This window comes from Dasypus novemcinctus, chromosome 7 (genome assembly GCF_030445035.2).
Source record: "Dasypus novemcinctus isolate mDasNov1 chromosome 7, mDasNov1.1.hap2, whole genome shotgun sequence".
Lineage (NCBI taxonomy): Eukaryota > Metazoa > Chordata > Mammalia > Cingulata > Dasypodidae > Dasypus > Dasypus novemcinctus.
In genome coordinates this window covers 33014647-33036936 of record NC_080679.1, presented here as the reverse complement: position 1 = coordinate 33036936, position 22290 = coordinate 33014647, and the positions used below count along the sequence as shown (strand labels likewise).

Genomic DNA, 22290 nt, shown 5'->3' with positions numbered 1-22290 from the left:
AGTTTGATTTCCTCACCTCAACACTGTTTTCTATATATTGCCAAAGTCTATCCACTTCTCTTCTTCTCCATCACTAACAATCCAAACTACCATAATATGATTGTCTAACCTGTCTCACAACACTACTCTTATTTTCTAATCTATCATCCTCCAGGCAGAGTGAACTAAATTCGGTATTGGGGCGGGGGGCACGGGGAAGCAGAAGGAGCAATTTCTAAGTGAGTTAGGTTTGCTCACTGTTCTCAAGCTAGCTATTCAGTACCCCTGATCTACTGATATTCAGTGGTTGGAATGTGAGTATGTTGAGGTGAGGGGCTGTAGTGAGGATGGAGCAGAGATGAGTAGGAGGATATGGCGCTATGTCCAGCAGAAGGAAGAGAGTTTGTTTCGGAAATCCTAAGAGGAGGAACTTCTTTTACTTCTCAGCAATTTGGTGTCATTTCTACAAATAAGTCCTCCATTACCCACAGACTTGTGGAGTTCTCTAGTTAGAAAGTCCATGGTACCTTTACAATTCTAATGCAGCACTTCCCCAGTGATAATTAACTATTTGTACAAAAACTCATTGAATGCATTTTCCAATACTGTCTGGTTTCCTAGCTGTCCTGTTTCCCCTGCACAGACACAGGTGCAGTATGTAATAGTATCTCAATAAATATTTGTTCAGCATTGTATTTAGCATAGCTGAATCTTTATTGTTCACAAATTGAAATGGAAAATTATTTATAGTATATATGGTATACTACAGTATGTAATATACTAAGCACAAAACTACAACTAAACATAATTGTTTTAATTATATTGTAAAGCAAGTTGGGAATATATTTGGTCCAATTTCAAGGATGCATATTTTTTAAATTAACTTTATGTTAATTTGTGCATTTCATTTTAGGGTATTTTAGGTATAGAAATGTACATATAATCTTTGGAATATTAAAAAGTTAATTTCTGTTAAAGAATATTCATAAAATATCAATTAATTTATCTCAATTTGTATTCAAATTTATTTATAACTTTGCCTAGTTGATTGAAACTGTTTTTAGATATACATGATGGGTCATGACAGATAAAAATCTACAGAAATCATAGTACTTTATGAATTCAGTACTGAGTAAAGAGAAAAGCAATCTGTGTATGTGTATATACACAGATATAACATGCACAACATATGCATTTATATTTATATATGAATATTCACACATATTAGGAAATTAGGAAATAAAAATTAAGGTCACCTTGCATATTTAACCTGCCTGTTTTGAGTACTAGAAATGCTACTAACAAAACTATCAATATTTTGCTTGGTTCTGAAATAAGATTCAAGTTCTAATGCCAACAATCACTGGATCATTGAACATGCCTACCAAATAAGTTTGCCTTTTATTTTTTAATCTGCATGATTCAAAAATACAGCATCACCATTTCCCCCTGACTTGACCCTGTTTTGGTATGGCATACCCCATCTATATTTCAGATCCTTAGGCAGCTGTCTATCTCTCTTTGCTCCTTGAAAAAGTGCTTTGAAGACTCTGTACCTTAGAAAGAAGATTTCTCAGAAATAATTACCTATTTGCCACCTAAATATTCTATGTAATTTTTAAAGAAGCATGCATGATTTCCATTTAAAATGTGTTTGGTATAAGTTTTCAATCACATTCTAGTATAAATAAGCAAGCAATATATTCGAGTAACTACTTCAAACCCATGGGTCATTTAATTGGTGGCTTTTAGGGGGCAGTTGTTCACTTGACAGTCTTCTCATGTACACCAGGTTCACTGTATAGACACTTGGGAATCATTTTAAGAAGCAAACAATGTTTTATAGTAGGAAAAATGGCCAAAATTTATGGCATTCTTTTAAATAGGAGAAGCAAAGAAAATCTCAAAGTCCTGGGATACAACTGGTTTGAAAGAGATTTAAATTTCATCTTCCTTTAAGAAACTTCATAAGCATATCGACTACAGCATATCCTTGAATAAATGAGAATGTCTTAGTACTTGATTTGGGAGAGTTAGACTGAAATATACTGGCAAAAGCGAAAGAAAAACAGTAATCAAATAGAATGCAACATATGTAATTTCTTGCTATGAACTAGATTTATTGACTAGGAGTAACAAACACTTTGGAATCTGTTCTTAGAGATAAAAGGGTGGATATAAAATATAACATTAAGTTGGAAATTCTAGTTAATACTACAAATTTTCTTTGGATCAAAATACCTAAGCCATTGCTGCCTGGAAAAATTCTAACATTGAATAAAATCTATAATATTGTTCATTGTGATGACTGATAAGAACATAATAATCAATCTGTTATAAATAATAACTACATCTACTATGAGAGATGGTAATAGTAAATTTGGATATGTATATGTGAAAGAAACCCCTATGTCATTTTTCTTCTATTTGCAATACCAATGTTTCTTCAACGTATTCATTATTGTGACAACAGGTTGAATTTGCAATTTACCATTTGACAAAATAGGATTAACTCTGTAACCTCATAATGTCACTCTTACACTTAGCCTGATATTTGAGTCCCTCTAATATAAACTAGGAATGAAATACATTGTCCTTTCTATTAGGCAAATAACAGTCCATTGCAGAAGCCAAATAAAAGAAAGAATTGCATGCAGATGGACATTACATCTGAAATCATTTTCATTACAATACACTAAACTGGTCTAATATAATCAGAGAATAAATGAAGTAGCTTGCAAATAACCTTGAACAGATTGGAGGTATTATTATTATTATTAATTGGTATAGCATTTCACAGTTTACAAACTTTATATTAACATATATCATTTTTATCTTAAAGAGGAACCTACATAACATGCCAAAGATATAGGTTTATCCTCTTCCATTCTCATGGTCAAAAATAATTTCCATATTGCTAAATCTATTGGTCACTTCCCAGTTCTCAATGATACTGACATTAATCAGTCTCTCCCTGTTGAAACGTTTCATTGGCCCAGTTATCCTCTGCCCTTTCAGGCATTTTTGCAAGTTGTTCTTTATCTCCCAACCTCCTAATGCTCTCTCTCTCTCTCTCTCACCTATACTTACTCAGTAGATTATTTCATACTGTCTCTTTGTCTTTAAATACATCTAAATACTGATGATTCCCAACTTTGTATCCCCAGTCTGCACTATTGCCATGACTTCCAGACCCATATCTCCAACTCCATACTTGACATTCTTCTAATAGCCTCTCAAATGTTATGTTTCCAAATATGGGTTCCTGACACGCTCCCCAAACAAGGTCATGCACCAGTCCTTTCCATCTGTTAATAGCAACATGATTCTCTCAGAAGCTCAGGCCAAAATCATTGGTGCAATACTCAAGGCTTCTCTTTAACACCATATACCTTACTGAATTCACCTCCAATAAATAATCCAGACACTGACTACTTTCACTTCCTTTGTTACTACCAACCTCATCCAAGGAACCCGGTCATCATTCACCAAGATTATTGATTAACGGTCTCCTACTTGAACTCTACCGTCTTACCCTGTAGTAGAATCTCAACACGAAATCTAGAGGAACCCTATTTGGCATTTAATCCCTCTGCATGTAATACTGCAATGGTTTTTCAGAGTAAAATCCAAAGTCCTCACTAAAACCTAGAAAGTCCTGGATGAGAGTTCTCTTATCTCTCTGCCTTCACTTATTGTTATTCTGTTCCTCATTTGTTCTGCATTTGCCCCACAGGACTTAATGCTGTCCTTCCAATCTGCCAGAAAAGTTCCTGCCTCTCTACCAATGTAATTCTTGTTCTCTTTACCTACAACATCCTCAATACATTTATATATACAGCTCTCTTATTTCTTTATAGCTTTTCCTAAGGATACTTAGTGATGCTACCTGGAACAACCCTATCTAAAACACACATACACACACCCATGAAATTTCATATTCATCATTCCTACTTATTTTGTTATGGTGTATCTTTCCCTTTTGAACATAAGCTCCATAAGAGCAGGATTTCTTTGACTGTTATATTCCCTAATTCCCAGCACCTAGAACAGTACTGGAAAAGGGTAGGTACTTAGTAAATATTGTTGAATGAGTACATGAATAGAATTAGAGTAAACAGAATATACCGTGCTACACTACTATAGTGTATATGTTATTTCAAAAACTGGCAAAGCAAAGGTTAAAATTAAATATGTATTTTGACCAATTTATTAGCACAGAATATTCTAACAATTTGACTTTGTATTTTAATAATTTTTAAGGAACACAGAAGTTTTAGGAATGATAAAAAAGGAAGACTTATTTTTAAAAAAATACATTGAGGATGAGCAAATGAGAGTGGCAGAGTGTGATGTTTTTTCATATTTACTTTTAAATTCTCTTTTTATTTCTGAGTTTCAAGATTGCAAGACAGTGACTATACTCAATATTGTAGTTCTAATATCTCAGTCAGTTCCTGACACATGGAGGCACTCAAGATTTGATGAATTATATATTTACTCTTTCTGGCAACCCATTAAAAAATACCAGATAGGAAAATAAGAAATGTGAGAAAAATGAGGACATCACCTATTGCAATAGGGAAACCCAGGGGAGTGAAGCATGTTATAGAAAATATTCTGGGAGAATGCTACCGTACAAAGGAAGGAGGGACATATATTAGGTATAGGAAAGAAAAATTGATAATACTTGCTATAAGTGATTGAATACAATAGAGAAAATAAAGGGATTGGAAATAGCATGTTTAGTGGAGGGATGACTCTCCTGTGGAAGAGATTACTTATTTCATAGAAGGTTCATAAGTCTGAAAGAGTAAATAGAAAATTCCATGCTACCCTACTATACAAAAGTCTAGGTCTGAAAGAAATGATTTAAAGTTGCTTAATTTTTCACATGGCATCTATTTTTTTCCTGTCCACAAAAGTCAGGGCAAGAAGAGATTTCAAAAGCCTATGTTCAAGCGGTTTGGCAGCAGGATGAAACAGGCATGATGAAAAATATTATGGACGAAGTTCTATCTACTGATTCCCTGTGGGCAGCCACACTGTGTACTATCACCAAGAGACCTGTATCATCTAATACTGTACCTCCTGTACCTCCTGTACAGTGCCATTCGAAGCCCTTCTTAATTCCTCACCAAGCAACATGTGTGTCTTTTATTGCTCTACACAGTTTCCTAAGTATGCAGAAGGACCTTCAGGGTATGACCTATTGGCTTCTGATAACCCAGACACTTCCATAGCTATTTGTGTTCTCACCTGTGGAAAAGTCTTCAGAATGCCCTCTCATTATGTAGAATTTTCGACCCACTCTAGGTATTCAACTTTGTATTTAATATTAATAAAGCATTATTATCAGAACAAGCTGTTCATCATTATTTCTAAGTATCACTACTATTGGTATATTGTGCACATGTCACATTGGTCACAATTCCAGGCTGCTCTTAAATATACATTATGTTATATAAATGCTTTTCTAATGCTCGTTTTTACCAACATCTTAAACAGTATTAGGTTGACTCCATAGTAGAAATTTCAAATGCTCCATCAAAGACTTATTCTGCTATTTTACAAATTTCTCAGCAGGAAATGAAAAAAGTGACCATTCCTGCAAGAATCCTTTTCATCCAGTCATATTCACATTAAAACTGGCAGAAAGTAGTGTTAGAAGAAGCTGGTCCTGAGATGTTCACAAGTTCTGAGATATAGAAATAAGGAGGCATTGTAAGAAGATGAGCAAAGGTACCACCTCTGTTAGAAATATCAGGAACCATCATTAGAAGTGAAGAAGTAAGTAAGAATGTACCTGTACCTGCTGACAGGACAGCTACCCTGATGCTACCCTCAGGGACCCAGATGAGGGCACTCAGTGGGAATCACCGTCAATGGGTTATAATGCATGCCTGCCGTATGCGGGCTTCATGAGGATAGTGGCCTTGCCTGTTACATTCTCCTTTTGTAACCCAGAACAAGACAGGGTCTAGTTCCTTAATAAGTAATCAGTATTTGTTGAATTGAGGAATGAACAAATATAGAATATCTTCCTCATCCTCGTTATTCCTCCCATTTATTAAGCCCCTTCTGTATTCCAGACTCTGAGCCAGTTATCTTACTTAAGCTCCCCTTTTACAAATGTGATCTCCATTTTAGAGATGAGGAAACTGTAGCTCAAACAGTTTCAATAATGTGCCCATATACTAAGCAGCACAAGTGGGATAAGTTGCATATACCATACATGTTATCTGGGATCACCAGAAGGTATTATTATAGGAGGTCACTCACACATAAGAATAATTATTCAATAATCTCAGGGTATATGTATTTTTCTCTATCTAAAGAGATAAAAAGTAAAAACTTCTAGATCTGAAATTCTCTTAAATCTTTTCCTATAACAAGGGAGTACAATCATAAATTTGGCTTTAGAAAATTTTGTTATTTTCAACCTCAATAATGTCTCATGTCAAGCAGAATTGTAGAGACGTGTGATATTCCTAAAAAAAAAAAAAGGTATTTGACTGTCCTGCATATAGGTGACAAGTGAACACTGAAATAATGCAGAATGATGTACACTATAAATGAGAGTTGATCATCTCTACTTCTCCAGTTGGACAATGGCATTCTCACTGCATGAAATAATGAAATATATAGAAATGTAAAGTGAGTCACATTGGAAGTTGATGGAGGTGAAATGGGCCTTTGAAAGTATTTAGGGTTCGTTTTCTGCAATTGCTTATGGTAGTCTGTCCTGACCTTTTACAAATACTATGAAATGGCACAATCATAATTTTATTCATAGTTTCATTTTCATTTGTAGCTATTTAAAAGGGTATAATTTAAGCCACATTACTTATTCAAATATTTGACACAATATTTTCACTAGATATGAATAACAGCAGATATTTTAAAAATTCTCCCTACTTTATATCTAGAATATCAACTTGACAAAACTTTAGATAATAGACTGAAGCTTATTTACTGAAAAAGAACTTTAAAAATAGATCATTTGATTGAAAACTGACTTATTTACCATGATAGAGATGATTTATTTAAACTTTCATTTGTTAATAGGCTTAATTCCATAAAAATATGGATCCAGTCCATTAAAAATATAATCTAAAATTGTTTTCATTCCAAATGATCAAACTGCTTCTTCATTATTATTAATTAGTTTATCATTGAATTACTGAGCCTATGCTTTGTTATGCCACATTTAAGGAATGGATATTAAACTTTCACAGTTGCTGGGAATAAGAAAAAGACAAGGATCTTTTTTGTTTGTTTAAATATTCTGTAAGCATTTTATGGTTAACATTTCTAAATTAGATTTTTGTGGGCTAGTGCTTTATCCGCATTTTTTTTTTAATTAAAATTTGAGAATGGTGTTGATCCATATCTCCCACTGAGAACACTGGTTTGCCAGGTCATTCTAATTATTTCATTTTTAAAATAGTGACTCTTTTATTATAATAGGTTTGGCATTCATGAAATTGAAGGTTGTGACTGAATAACTATAATGGTCTAACATTTCAAAAATACACATTTTTCTTTTGTGTTCAAGTTTATTTTCTCTCATTACTTTAGCTGAGATTTCACATGCATATTTCACTGGAAGTCTATTATCTGTTCATAATGTGCAATTCCATTAAGAACATTGCCTAGTTAATTTATAAGGGTTGCCTATAAAAAATAAATAAAAAGATAAGTATCCATCAGAAGCTAGAAGGAAGCATTTATATATTACATTTGAAAAGGAGTTTATTACAAGAGTCATCCCCCAAAGAAGAAAGGTTTATTAAATAGCACAAGTCAAGACACTTGACTGGTTTGTTTTGCTTTTCAGAAAATTATATAAGATATTATCTTACAATTCTCTACTTTTTTTTTCTGTGTGTATATACGTACATATACATATGTACGTATATACATATATAATAATAATGTATACATTTATCCAAAAAACATAAAGTCATGAAATAATCCATATAGCCATTTTTCTTAGACACTTAGATACAGAATTGGTTTTATTTGTCCTATTAACATTTCTCTACTCCTTTCAATATTAAATAGAATATACAAAACATGACCTAAGATTTTATGTTGTTAATTCAGGGCCATCTCTATGGACATCAATTACTCTATTGCAATAAAGCCATGCCCTCAGGGGCTTGAGTTATGTGGGGCCATATTAAGTGTCTCAGAATATTCATAAACTCCTTTTGCCAACATTTATTGTTCTTCCATATTCTCCCCTATTTGAAATGACCATTTTCTAGTACAACTAGCTTGTTACATTTTCTTAAGTGAATGTGTCTGGTTTATTCAGCCCCCAAATATGAATAGCATGCATCAGCTTTATGACAGAACTTTTCCTTGCTGCTGCTGAGAGTTTTAATGTCTGAAGTTAGTTCCATTTTCTGAATAGATGGGAAAGCTAGAATTTTAACTTCTTGAGTTTACTGTGTATAAATAGGTGTAGTAGTGGTAGTAGTAGTAGTAATAATAAAATTGAAAATAAAAATAATGGTAATAGTTGCTACAATTTATTGGGTCAAGCACTGTATTAAATGATTTACGTACATGCTCTCATTTAATTTATATAATAGCCATAAGAAGCAAGTAATTTTATCCTAATTTTTATAGATAATGAATAGTAGGTCCAGATAGGTTAAATAATTTCCCCAACATTACAGTTAGTAAGACTTTAAAACAGGGTCTGCTTGGGTCAGTCAAAAATTTCTTAGATAAGACATAAAAAGAATTATTCATAAAAGAGTAATTAATTATAATTGATTATATTAAAAACCTTTGTTTTTCAAAAGGTACTGTTAGGAAAAGGAAACAGCAAGCAGACAACTGAGAAGATATTTGTGAAACATATATCTGTAAATGATCTTGTATCGAGAATATAGAAAGAACTCATATAATAATAATGAAACAACCTGATTTCTAAAATTTCAAAATATCACAACAGGTTTTTTGCCAAAGATTTCCAAATAGCAATAAGCACTTGAAAAGATATTCAACACCATAATTCTTAGAAAATGTAAATTATAACCATATGAGATACCCACCAAAATGGCTAAAATTAAAAAGACTGAAAATAACAGTACTGACAAGAATATGGAAATATTGGAAATCTCAAACACTGGTGGTAGAAATGCAAAAACTATAACCATGTTGGAAAACAATATAGCAGATTCTTATAAAGTCAAAAATATACTTATTATATAATCCAGCATACCCACTCATAAATATTTACTCAAGAAAATCTTAATCATATGTCCACACAAAGATATTATCAAATGTTCATAGTAGCTTTATTCATAATAGCCAAAAACTGGAAAGGAACCAAATTTCCATTAACTGATGATTAGATAAATTGTGATATAGCCATATAATGGAAAACTGCTCAGTAATAAACTAGAAATATGCTATTGATATAACAATAAAATGCATGATCTCGAAAGCATTATACTAAGTGAAAAGAAGCCATATACAAAAGATTATATATGGTATGATGCAATTAACTAGGAAATTCTAGGAAAGGCAAAACTATAGTGCAGAAAATGGATCAGTGTTTGTCAGAGGCCAGGAATCAAGGAGGAGAGTAAAGAGGCACAACGTAACTTCTTGGGGAACAGAAATATTTTATATCATGATTTCAGTAGTGGTTACCTTACTGTAATCATTTGTCAAAACTCATCAACTTTTACACTTAATATTGATCAATTTTGTTGTATATAAATTATACCTCATAAAGGTTAGTAAGAACAAAGCAAAACAAGACAAACAAAAAAAGGTCTAACACCAAAGCCTGTGCTCTAATTACAGTGTAAGTCCTATTGTGCCACTCATTTTCTTATATACATCAAAATATATATTTATTAGTCATGTGTTCAAAACCTATAAATAGTTGGGAGATGTACTGACCATGCTTGCATTGACCCTTCCCTACCCAACATTTTATATAACTGGTCTTTATTTTTCTCATTAGATGTTATCTAACCATCAAAAAGTTGTTAAAATATTTATATGAAAATAAAATATTAGAAGAAATCCAAATTATTATTTCACAATATTTAGCAATAGTAAATTAACTTTAAAATATTAATAAATTATAATGTAAACATTAACACAGAAGCAATCTCTTAATATAGCAATCATTGATGGATAATTACCTGTGTACACTCATACATTACAACAAATATTCCTTTATGTTCTCCATTTTCATTCACTGCCTATGAGAGAAACTTCTCTCAATGGTCTATAGGTCAATATTGATTTACTGGGCAAATTCCCGAGCATACTCTGCAATTTTACTCCTCTAACTTTTTGCTAATTCACTTGACTAGAATGTACTGTCCAGTCTTTTGCCTGTCTTCTCATAAAAATTCCCATATACCCCTTAAGACTCATCCCAGACATCCCCCGAGTAGTCTTCTATGTTCTAAAATAAGTGCCTTCTTTGCTTGCATAGCACTCTGCTTCAACAGTTCTGCCCTTGAAGTCATTTTTCTTTAATTGTGTCCCATGACTGTCTCTTTATGTCCAAGCTGGAAATACAAAATTCTCAAAACCTTGTTGATTTTGCATGCAGTTCAAGGGGGCCCAAGTCATTAGAGAAAATAAATTTCCTGAATAAATGCATTTCCAATCCTGATGTCCTCTGAGATGGCTTAATGGATCTATAAGTCAAATATTTAATCTCCTTAGCTAGAGATGTTTCAGCTATACCATTATTTGGAGCCCTTTCTCAAGGTACTCACCTCCCAGGAGCTCAAAGAGGACGCTGAGAGAGTCACTTCGGGACATGGTTTCAGAGCACACTATCTGGGTGGGCTGAGAATTTCCAAATCACCAATCACTGGTTCCTTTGTGCTTAACATACAACAGTTCAGTTCTCAGTGTGTTCCTATTCTCTTGCATTTTACCATAAGCAGCAAGAAGAAACCAGCCTCTATTATCTACTCTTAGATTGGAAATCTCTGCAGCTAATTATTCAATTTCTTGATTAGATGTTCTGCTTTCCATCTGATATCGGAACATAATTTTGCCATTTTCTCTGCTCTTGATTGATTTTTCTCCAGTTTCCAATAATGTATTCTTCATTTCCTTTAAGGTCTCATGGGAAGCACCTTTAACATCTTTAACATCCATATTTCTAACAATATTTTGCTAATGACACATGTATTCTCTAATACAATAGAAACTTTCTCTACAGCTCTTGCTTATTTCTGGGTTCTCATACCAGAAACATCTTTAATATCCATATATCTACTGAGATTCTCTTCAAAGCAATAGAGGCTTTCTTTCAAAGTCCTCAACACCACTGCTGAATTCCGAAGCCATTTTCACACTTTTAAGTATTTGTAAAGAGGAGCACCCCAATTTTTGGAACCAAAACAATCTTAGTTTGCCAGAGCTTCTATGACATTCACCACATACTGGTTGACTTAAGAACAAGGATTTATTGCCTCATGGAGTCAGAGGCTATCAGTCTAAAATCAAGGTGTTGGCAAGGTCAAGTTTTCTCCCTGAAGTTCATCGCATTCTGATGCTGGTGTGCAGAATCCTTGAGTTTCCTTGGCTTGCATCTCTGCCTCCTTTCACATGGCAATCTCTCTCCCCTTGTATCTGCTCTTCTGATTTCTTCTGACTTCTGGCTTCTTCCTGTGGCTTTCTCTGTCTGACAACTTCCAAATTTCCTCTCTTTATAAGCCTTCAGTCATATGAGTTAAGACATATCCTGATCCAAGTTGTCCACATTTTAATTAATATATTTTGAAAAGACCCTATACAAATGGGTTCATACCCACAGAAACACAGCATAAGATTTGAACATGGCTTTTATGGGGGACATGATTAAATGCCCAACAAGGCTTCTCAAGAGTTACAATAGTATCTATCTCATCACTGCTACTCTATTTCTTCCACTTAAGAAAAATGCAGAGCATCCTTCAAACAAAATGACATTTTGCTTGATATAATTTTGTTTTATATAGTTTTTCCTTTATTTAATAGGTGCTCCACTAAGCAAAAGAAGCAGCCTCTGGCATTAATCCTACAACAGAGTTTTTCCCATACCTGGCGGTCCCCACTCTGAGATGATCCAGACACAAGGTAGAGTTATATCTGTAGTGGATACATGCCTTAGACTCTTCTTTATTTATGTAAATATGTCCTGTACTTATATTAACCATTAATTCATTCCATCAAGAAATATTTATTGTACTTTGACTAGGTTAAAGCTCCATAATTGAAATTAGGTAGATATAAAAATGAATTGCAGACACAGCCTTCAACTTACATATTACATATTATATTTTACAAATACAGATAACTGTTGAAGGTTATTCCTTGTAGACATATGCATCATATAATGGCAGAAAGCAATCATTTCAAAAACAGAATTTTTACTCAGATTAATAAATATAAAATATATTTTTTTATTATAATATTTATAATAGTTATAAAAATAAAGTTGAAATGGACATGATATATAAAACTATTCAATATAATCATTACACTGGTATTAGGGCAAGAGTTTTCTGAAAAACCAGACCTCTATCATCACAATTATGGCATTTATATATTTTCAAATTTTCTTTATTGAGGAAAAGAATAACTTGCTTCCTACACAAGATTGAATAAGCTTGTCGTAAGAATAGAAAATAATTTATTTTTCTTCAAAAGACACCCTCTTTTCAAGAGGGTGCGAAATAAGATTGTATAGAAGAACCTGTCCATTTAAAATCTCACTTACTCGCCATGATTTTGTGATTTCAGCCATTGACACACATACAACTTTAAGAACTGAAGGATTGGATCATGAGTCAGGTAATTGGGTGGACCATTCAGCCATAAGTCTTTGCTGATATTGTTGATTTTTCATAGAAAAGAAATAAATGGAAAAATTACCTTCATGAGTCTAAATAATTTAGGGACTCTGTCATTCTTTTAAGAATATATATGTCATTTATATAATTCATTTTTATTCAAAATGAGATTTTTTTCCCTGCAATTTAATTTTTTTCAGAACTATTTAGGAATTGAGGTACAAACTACTTCTATGTGGACACACCATTTCAACTTTGAATTTCAATCTGTGCTTAACACAGGGGCAAATTTCATGTCTGTATGGTAGAGGGGGAAGATTGGGAAACAGGACTATGAGTAACAAAGTTAAATCCAAGCAAAACTCATGTATTGTTTTTTGAATACACACCAAATATATGTACATATCTATTCTAAAACAGTAGACATATATGCTTGCATATTATTTTGAAAAGGAATTTATTTTTATTTCATTGTGAAGAGTAATATTCTATGAGCTTTCTACTCCTAAAATATATACATAAATTTTAAGAAGGGCAAATTGTAAAAGAAATTGGGACATTGATAATATATGATTTTCTTCCTTGATTAGAACCATTTAATGCTACTTTTCCCACATGAAAAGAGATAATATCACTTTTCAGAATTAAGAAAAGAAACTGTCTCTGAGAATTTGTTTCCCAGAACTTTACATGGATAATAGCCTCACAGATGATGGCTAAAGGATACCACCTCCTCTCTTCCAGCTAAAATTTTGGCTTCATATGGGCAGGAACACTGTTTTCTTCACTATACCATCAGTGACACAGAAAGAAGTATCTGGACCTTAGTAGGCACTCAAAACATTTGAAAAATGAATCCAACTGTTGGTAATATCTGACAACGGCTAGATATTTTACTTATAAAATTTGTTTTGCCCCCCCCCAATAGTGGAACTTCAGGGAGTTGGAAAGATTTTTGGGATAGTGGAATCATTTCTATGCCCTTCGTATCAGCCTTTGTGCTGTGTATTAAGCCTCTAACATGAATAGTGTTGAGAATTTACATATCCTCATAATATACTTATTCGGAATCTAACAAACGAATTTGCTTGTGAAAGTGATATAGTTCAATAGTGCAGAGGAAAGCATTGCTTGACATCCTTCATAGTCAAATTAAGCCAATTTAACAAAAAAACTAAAATAGTGAACATGAAAACAGTTTTTTAAACTCTCAAAGTTATTTGTTATTTCACAACGATCACCATAACTTTATGTAAAGTATAGAGTTAACAATAGCAACTGGACCTAATAATATAATTAAACTATGTTATGAGGCAATTTACAATTTTAAGCATTTCTATGGAACCGGGCAAGTCCTCTAAAGAGCTCACATCTCTATTGTATGGAGAATTGAAAAATTTGTAACAGAGTACTACTGTATTTTTTGATGTTCCCTAAATCTAGAATCTACAATTAGATCTTTATGAAAGTCTAAAACTGCAGAGTATAATGTTGTGTTATTGATGGGTGCAATCCTCTGTAGCTCTTTTCAGGAATTATAACCTATAGAAAATCTTTTCCCTTAGAGATGTCTTTCCTAGAAATTCTTGGAATTTCTTGGGCATTAGTATTTCCAAGATTCTTACTGAATAAGGGCACAGTTAAACTAAAATATTATTTGTTATTGTCTCTTTAGATAGTTCACACTAAAACGCATTAGAACAGCCCTGGCTCTGTATTTACTTTTTCTTGTAGTTATCATTCAAAATATCTAGAATTCATAGATTTGTTTCATATGTAACATTATCTTGAACGGGAAAATTATTTTAATTATAGCATATCTCTGCAAAGCTCTGTGGTTACTAAAGTTCATTTTGTAATTTTCTTCTAATTTCACCTTTTCAGTATTATATCATTGCTTCAATAAACGTCCATGGTTTCAGTAGCTTGCCATTGTAGCTGAAAATTTGTAAAATCAAAGACCTAATAGCATCTTCTCATACTTTAAGAAAAAAATGACAATCTAGTTTACTTTCCCTTTTTCTGATATAGTTTAATATAATGCTATAGTACATTTATATCTTGAACTAACATTAAAGTATTACTCTAATTTTAGGTAATACAATGTAAATATATAAAATACAGGAGATAAACTTCATGCTTTAAACTTCAAATCCTAATGTTTAAAACACCAAGGTATTATGGGTGAAAAAAAACCAGAGGAACAGAAGGCTGATAGGACTATCATTAACTTAATAATGTTCAAATTAATTCTCAAATCAATATATTATTAGATTAAAACTGCCTAGATGAGGCTATATCAAAATAGAATACACTATAATTTAAATGAGACTTTAAAAAATCTCTTAATGGGAGAAGGTATAGCTTAATGGTCGAGCAACGACTTCGGACGTATGAGGTCCTGGATTCAATCCCCAGTACCTCCTTAAAAAAAAACAACTCAAGTGCTGGAAGTGCATAGAATCCTTTTTATATCTTCGACATTGTCTAGTATTGTATTTTGAACTGGCAGGAGTTTAAAAATACATTAAAGTAATTATAGTTGATGTGATGTGCTATCAATGTTAATATTTTAAGTTATTATGATTGAGTTACCTAGCATCATTATGTGTGTATTCTTGAATAAAAATGGATAGAAATATTATACAATATCAACATTGGTATTCTAAGTGACACAAAAATGAAAATGGACCCTGAATATTACTGAAAGGGGATAATTTAGTGGAAAATTCCTGTGATGTTATACCCTGAGAAAGCAAAACTTGAGCCATTCGACCCTAATAAGAAATGACAAAGCTTGAAAAGCTATCTATAATTTTTAAAAAAGCAGTACGCTTTTCAGATAAGCAAAATGGTTTTACATTGTTACCAACTTCTATAAATGCCAGTTCAATTTCAGAATCCATTGTTTAACTGTGATCATATCAAAGGAGAATCCGTTCTAGAGAGCAAAAGCACTAAAAAAAATGAAAAGATTATGTTAATAAAGCAAATATATCTTGTTACCATGGCAACTTTGAAACTAAAATATTCAGAAAAGTCTTTTTTCCCCTACACCATTGTTTTGTGAGAAGCTGGTTAGTTGATTACAAGCTCATGGAACCATAATCCTTTAAAATGGTGTCATTTGAAAGGCAGAATATAAGACTTACATGGAACAATAAGATCTTATTCCCATGCTTCTGAAAATAAAGCTGGCTACATAACATACCAGAGGTTACTTAAAACTATTGGGTAGACATGAGGAAGCTTTATAAAGCACTGATTAAATTTTAAAATTATTGCATAAAGGCATTGTTTTATGATAATATATATTATGGACTCAAGTGAAAATTGGAAGGCATTTGTAAGATAAAAGAGGCAACAGGCTATATGAAATTTTGGTTGGCTGTTTTGGTCTACAAGCCCAGGTACCAGATTATACTAATTTGTCTACTATGTTAGGCCTGTGGAAAACCTGAGGAACTCTTTGGTTATGAACTAAACATCACCTGAGCCATTTGTAAATCATAAACATCTGTGTTCTTTTTTCCACAACAAATGTTGTCTTAAATCTTATTCATTCATTCTTGGAGTTCTGTTGTAATCAGAATAAATTTCAAAGGTTGTGTCCTTTCAACAGAGCACTGATTTCAGACCTAAAGTGTCTCTTGATTTATTCTTCTAAAGAAGCAAAAAATTTTCTCAACAACCATTTATCCTATAAGAGGAAACTTGATACTAACATACAGAAATTTACAAGTGTATTAGAAACCACTGTTGCCTCTGAGAAATGAACAAACAAAATGAAAGAAAAAAACTCCTACTTTTGGAAGTACTTTTGAAAATTGATCATTTTTCTCTTCTAATCAATAATGGTCATTTTCTTAACACTAGGCAAAACAAATGTACTGCTCATTTCCAAAGAATGTTATGCTTTTAACTTTTGACAGAAACAGTTAACCTCAAAGTACAATTCTTTGAAAGGGCATTTTGTTCTGGGTAAGAACATTCCCAGCAGGTCACCTACTGCCATGTTTAGAGATTTACATAATAACACAACTAAACACCTGACTCGCTTCTGCGTGTAGAATTCAATAACAATGATCTTTCTCCCTTTTAGGTGATCATTGCCATACTTATTTCACAAGGTTCTGAAAATATGCTTGAATAAACGAAGTCATGAGCACTGGGGTAAAAATTAATCACAGACTGAAAAATAAGTTTTCATGATGAGGTCAGGCTTTTTGTTTCTGGGTCAGACTAAAAGATTTAGACAGTATTATGATTTGAGCAGAACTGATCGCCTCTGGTTGGAGATCTCTCTTAGGGTCTCACATTCTGCTCAAGTGTGCAGGGATGGTTGCTTGATGCACTTGTTTCTCTTAAACCCTGTAAGAAAAATTTCACCCACTCTCTTTGGAATGGTGAGAAAGTTTCTAATGGAAAAGAAGAGGAAATAAAAGAGTCTCATTGTAAAGTAACTGGCTGAGAGTCTCTAGAGATATGAGCTCAAGGACAAGAGGCCATCACTTTGCAGAGTAAACTAATTAATGCAGGACATTGGAATATTTATTTATGTGGCAATAAGAGGAACTCAATCTATGAACCTTAAGACCAGGAAAAATCAGGAACAGGAAGAGAAAATTCAGAGCTATCCAGGGAGAAGATGGAGACTTCAGAGAAGAATAGAACATAGAACTAGCTTTACCTTAATTTTGTGAAAGGAATAAGTAAAATCTCACTTCCATTGAGTATGCAAAGAGATAGGTCATTGTCATCATGGCTGGCAAGTATGCAGAATAGTATTACTTTTAAATTATCCAAATCTTTTGACCCAATAATTCCACTTATGTGAATTTTTCCTCAGGAAATAACTAAAAATGTGTACAAAGAATTATGATGTAGGAATGCTTATTTCAACATTATTCATGATGTGAACAATTAGAAATATTAAGCCTTAGGTTTTTATAGCTAACTGTATTATGCATATCCAAATACTGGAATTCTAAAATTATGTAAAGTAATTTTAACTGAGAATTATAATATTTAGTGGAAAAGCAGGAATATGTATATATGTTATTTATATATAATTATATGATTTAATTGTACATTTATACAAGAAAATTCTTGTGTACCAGGAAAGGCTGTGGTTTTATAGAAGTTTCTTGGAAATTCCTCCTTAGGTGTCCTGAAATTCCCAGGTCACCAATTATACAATTAATAATATTTTTTAAAATGTTACTATTCCTGAGGTGGTAAGTCAAGGGTCAACTCTACTTTTTTATGTGAACTATTTGTAAATTTCAGTTCTAGACCTTTGTCTAGAGGTCCTGCCCCTCCTGTCTATGATATCCTTAATTATTTAAAAAAGACTGGTCCCTATGATTCAGGTTTATTAAGACTGCCTGGGGAAAACATTAAGACTGATGGGTGGGGGTGGGGGAAGGAGGGATGAAGAGAATGAGGAAATACTTTTTCTTCCAAAAACTTCCTTTTCAAACCCCAGGATAAGAAAACTGGACAGTGCCTCTAGTGGCTGAAGCAATACATGTTCCGCAGGTGCCTCTGTCTCCACCTAGACTTTGTTAGCCCTTAACAGGCATGAGCAATTCCCGTAGGCTCAGGGCTCAAAACCACTAAAATGATGAGGATAATAGCTAAGTTTTATTTGGATGTTGCATCTAAATAGGTATGAAATCTACCACAGTTTCTTGGAGTTCTGAAACTACGCATTCTTTACACTAAAAAGATTCAAGGTGTGGTCAGCTGACAGAGATAAATCACTTAATTTTCATAGATCCTAAAGCCATGGATGGTTAGTTTTTTATGCTTTTCTGCATTTTTCAACTTCTCTGTAATGAGCATATCTCAGGAAAAAATATTCAGGATATACTCAAAAAATAAAAAGTTTAAAGACGTTGCCAATTCTCAGATAAATCAATGACGTATGGAAATCCTTACTAATTAGAGGCTCTTTCAAACTTATTCAGTCATTTATTCACTCATTCAGCCAATATATGGTATACATCTGATGTTTTAGATTCTGCTGTAAGGGTTAAAGATGTAAAAATATATATTGTTATTGCCTCCAATGAGCTTACAGTCTAATAAGAGACAGAACAAATTGTGCGATGAAGTGTTTACAGGAGCTTTGATAGAAAACTGCATAAATTACAGTACAGAATCTAGAAGGGTGTGATATGACAGGTTACCCTTATTTTATTCTTAGTAAATTAGAAAGTCTACTCCACCATGGGGGCAAATGTGTGGGAGGGAAGGGTGGTTCAGGCAAAAAGAACAATTCTTGAGGTAGACAAAGAGAAGAAAGCCCTTGACATGTCTCAAGAACTGCAAATTAGGGGACTTGGCAGAAGCTGGAACACAAGGGAAATGAGAGGCAGGAAGATTATGAGAGGACTTACCCAGGATACTAAGAAGTTGTTTTTTTCATGTAGGAAATTTATTAAAGAGTATGGGCCTGAAATGCAGGGAAGGCAATTAGAATGTTATCTTAACCAGAGTTTTGGTGAGAGGTTGATGGTTTAAAAGTGCTAAGGAGGAGAAGCTATAGAGCTTTAAAACATCCCAAACTCAAGATGAGGGGCAAGTTTATGATAAATCCAAGATTTCTGACCAGTTTATCTGGATGTATGTGGGGTGATGTTTGCTGAGTGAGAAAATACATGAAGTGAAGCAACATTAGATAAAGTCAATGAGTTTAGTTTAAGTCTTTGACTCTTAAGTGGCTGGGGCCTGTTAGATACTAAGAATTTGCCTTGAGAGGGAATACTGGGTTACAAACTCAATCTTTGAAGACACCCATTTCTCTACTATTTTGCAAGGGCGATATATTGAGCATCATTAATCCAGTAAAGTAGGGCACAGAACAATCAGAATGGATGCTAGTCACAGCCCCCCAGAGTGGGGCCTGGACAACCCCCTACTGTGCCAGTCACTTCTCTTTAATTGGTGGATTCAGGGAACCCACAGTAAAAGGGCCAGACAGTCAAAGACAACAGTAGTGAGGGTATTTTAAGTCTTTAAGACAGTCACTGTTTACTAACTGGTATGAAAAGTATTTCAATATTTTAATCACCATACAGACATACCTGTAGTAAGACTTTAATATTCTTCCCTGCTACTGATATATATTTAGATATATTTTCTGTCATCTTTATGACTTAATTTCACTCTTAATTACTTAAATAAAAACTTACTGGGGGAAATGAAATCAAATAAAGGAGAAAGAAGGCATTCCCATACCTTGGTTAGGGTGGATAGAAGGGTTATTGTATTTCCAGTGGCAGATCTAGTGATAGAAAAAGACCTAATGGCTCTGAAGCAAATAGAGTGGGGTATGCCTACAGGATCAAGAATGTGGCCCACATGATCACTGATTGCCTTCCATTAGACACAAGTACAGAAATTGGAATTGATCCTTCCAACAAAGAGAGCTCTATTCCATCATCAAGCTGTGGATCTCATCACTTTAATCACCATGTTTCTGAAGAACAGCATTTTAGAGTAATACTCCTACTATGGAAGAAGTCATTCACTTATGAGTAGAAAAGCTGCAAGTGAATTAGAATTTCTCTTCTTTACTCATTTAAAATTCTGACATTTTCCGTAATTCATGGAAGACACAATGAATTAGAATGAAAGTCACAATGAATTAGAATGAAAGTATTTTATATTGTGTGTGAATAAACTCTTCTTCTACTAGTAAATTTACATTTTCTAATTTTAAATTTAGGACTAAATATCCCTAGTTAAAAAGAGGGATAATGCTAACAAGGCAATTTTTACAGTGTTGTTAATGAAATAAGTATAATTTTATCAGTTTTGCATCTCGATGATTTGACTATTTGAGTCAGTCACTTGGCTACATTACGTTTCCATTTTCTCACCTGATAATAAGAGTGTTTTTCCTAGATATTCTCATATCTTTTATAATCTCATTCTCAGTTTTCCACATCTACAAAATGTTAGATGTTATCACATCTACAAATGGTTAAGAGAATTTCATTTTTGTGGTGAGTACTGATGATTATAAAACTTCTTTTTGCCTTTTTTCCCCATGGACCTTTGCCTTTGAATAGTCTGAACTCTTTGCCTAAATGAAAAGAGCTCCATCTCTGACATTTACATTATCTTCTGGCTAGCAAAACACTAAATTTGTATAAATTACATGAAAGCAAATCACAGTGTTTACATAAATTATAGTAAAATCTAAGACATACATTACAGAGACATTTGCAAGCTGTTGTGTTTTTGAAATCCATAAAATTAATTGGCATTCCCACCAAGGTAAATAATGGTACAAAATGAACGAGGTGGATCTTATTTTTCAATTAGCAAAATCATGCCTCAGATAAACCTCATTGGCTATGATACTGCCACTGAGCAAAGTTTTGATTTTATTTTTGATGACTCCTTTGATGATGATCATTGAAAAGTATGAGAAGACTGCCTCCTTCCATTTAAACGTAGGTTTACAAATTCTACCTTCTCCAAATAATTTTTCTTGAGATTCTTATCACTTTGCTACCACCCCACTCCTCCATTTCTATTGCTTGTACAGGTATAATTTTTTTAATAGCTTCTTTTTTTTTTTAAGATTTATTTATTTTATCCCACCCCACCTCCCGCCTCCACTTGTGCTCACTGTCTGCTCTCTGTGTCCATTCGCTGTATGCTTTCCTGTATCTGCTTGTCTTGTCTTCTCTTCTCATCTTCTCTTGGGACCTTCCAATATGGGAGAGAGGCACTCATTTGCTTGAGCCACCTTAGCTCCCTGGTTTGTTGTGTCTGTTACTGTCTTTTCTCTGGGTCTCTTTTTGTTGCATCACCTTGTTGCACCAGCTCTCTGCATCATGCGGCCAATTCTCTGTACCGTGCAGGCCAGCTCACTTTTACCAGAGGCCCTGGGAACCAAACCTGGGACCCTCCATATAGCAGATGGGAGCCCAATCACCAGAGCCACAACCACTTCCCTGTACAGGTATAATTAAATGCCCTAACTAATCATACCATAAATGTATGTATTTGTATTCTTGGTTATTCCTTATATTTATGTGTTTTCTTATGATTTACCTTATTAATTTCATTATATTGAATATTTTGCTGAGGGCATGCAGTATGGAATAAAATTATATAACATCTAGGTTCCTCAGTTTTCCACATCTACAAAATGCGGATACAAATTCTACCTACCTCATGGGATGATATAAGAATAAAATAAAATAGCGTGCAGAAAGTACTTAGAACAGTGCCTTGTAATCAATAAGAGCTTAATAAATGTTACCTAGCTATTAAACAAAAGAGTTCATATCAATTCGTTCATTAAGTTTGCCATTGAATTTATATCCCCTTGAAAATCCACTCCAAATCTTGATATAGATAAAATAATGCTAGTAAACGAAATCTTTTTACATCTTTACAATAACCTAACCTCCTTGATTGGTGAGAATATCATATTTTAATTCAGCCTTTG

The 22290-nt window shown here is 33.4% G+C and overlaps 1 protein-coding gene and 1 non-coding gene across 10 annotated transcripts in view; both read right to left on the bottom strand.

Annotated features, from left to right (window-relative positions):
- The window catches only part of ERBB4 (erb-b2 receptor tyrosine kinase 4), a 1195692-nt gene that overhangs the window by 133661 nt on the left and 1039741 nt on the right, over nt 1-22290 (bottom strand). The gene's annotated exons all lie outside the window — the stretch shown is intronic.
- LOC111763063 (U4 spliceosomal RNA) lies at nt 21065-21208 on the bottom strand. Its single transcript, XR_002796019.1, has one exon. It is a non-coding gene; the product is annotated as a U4 spliceosomal RNA (small nuclear RNA).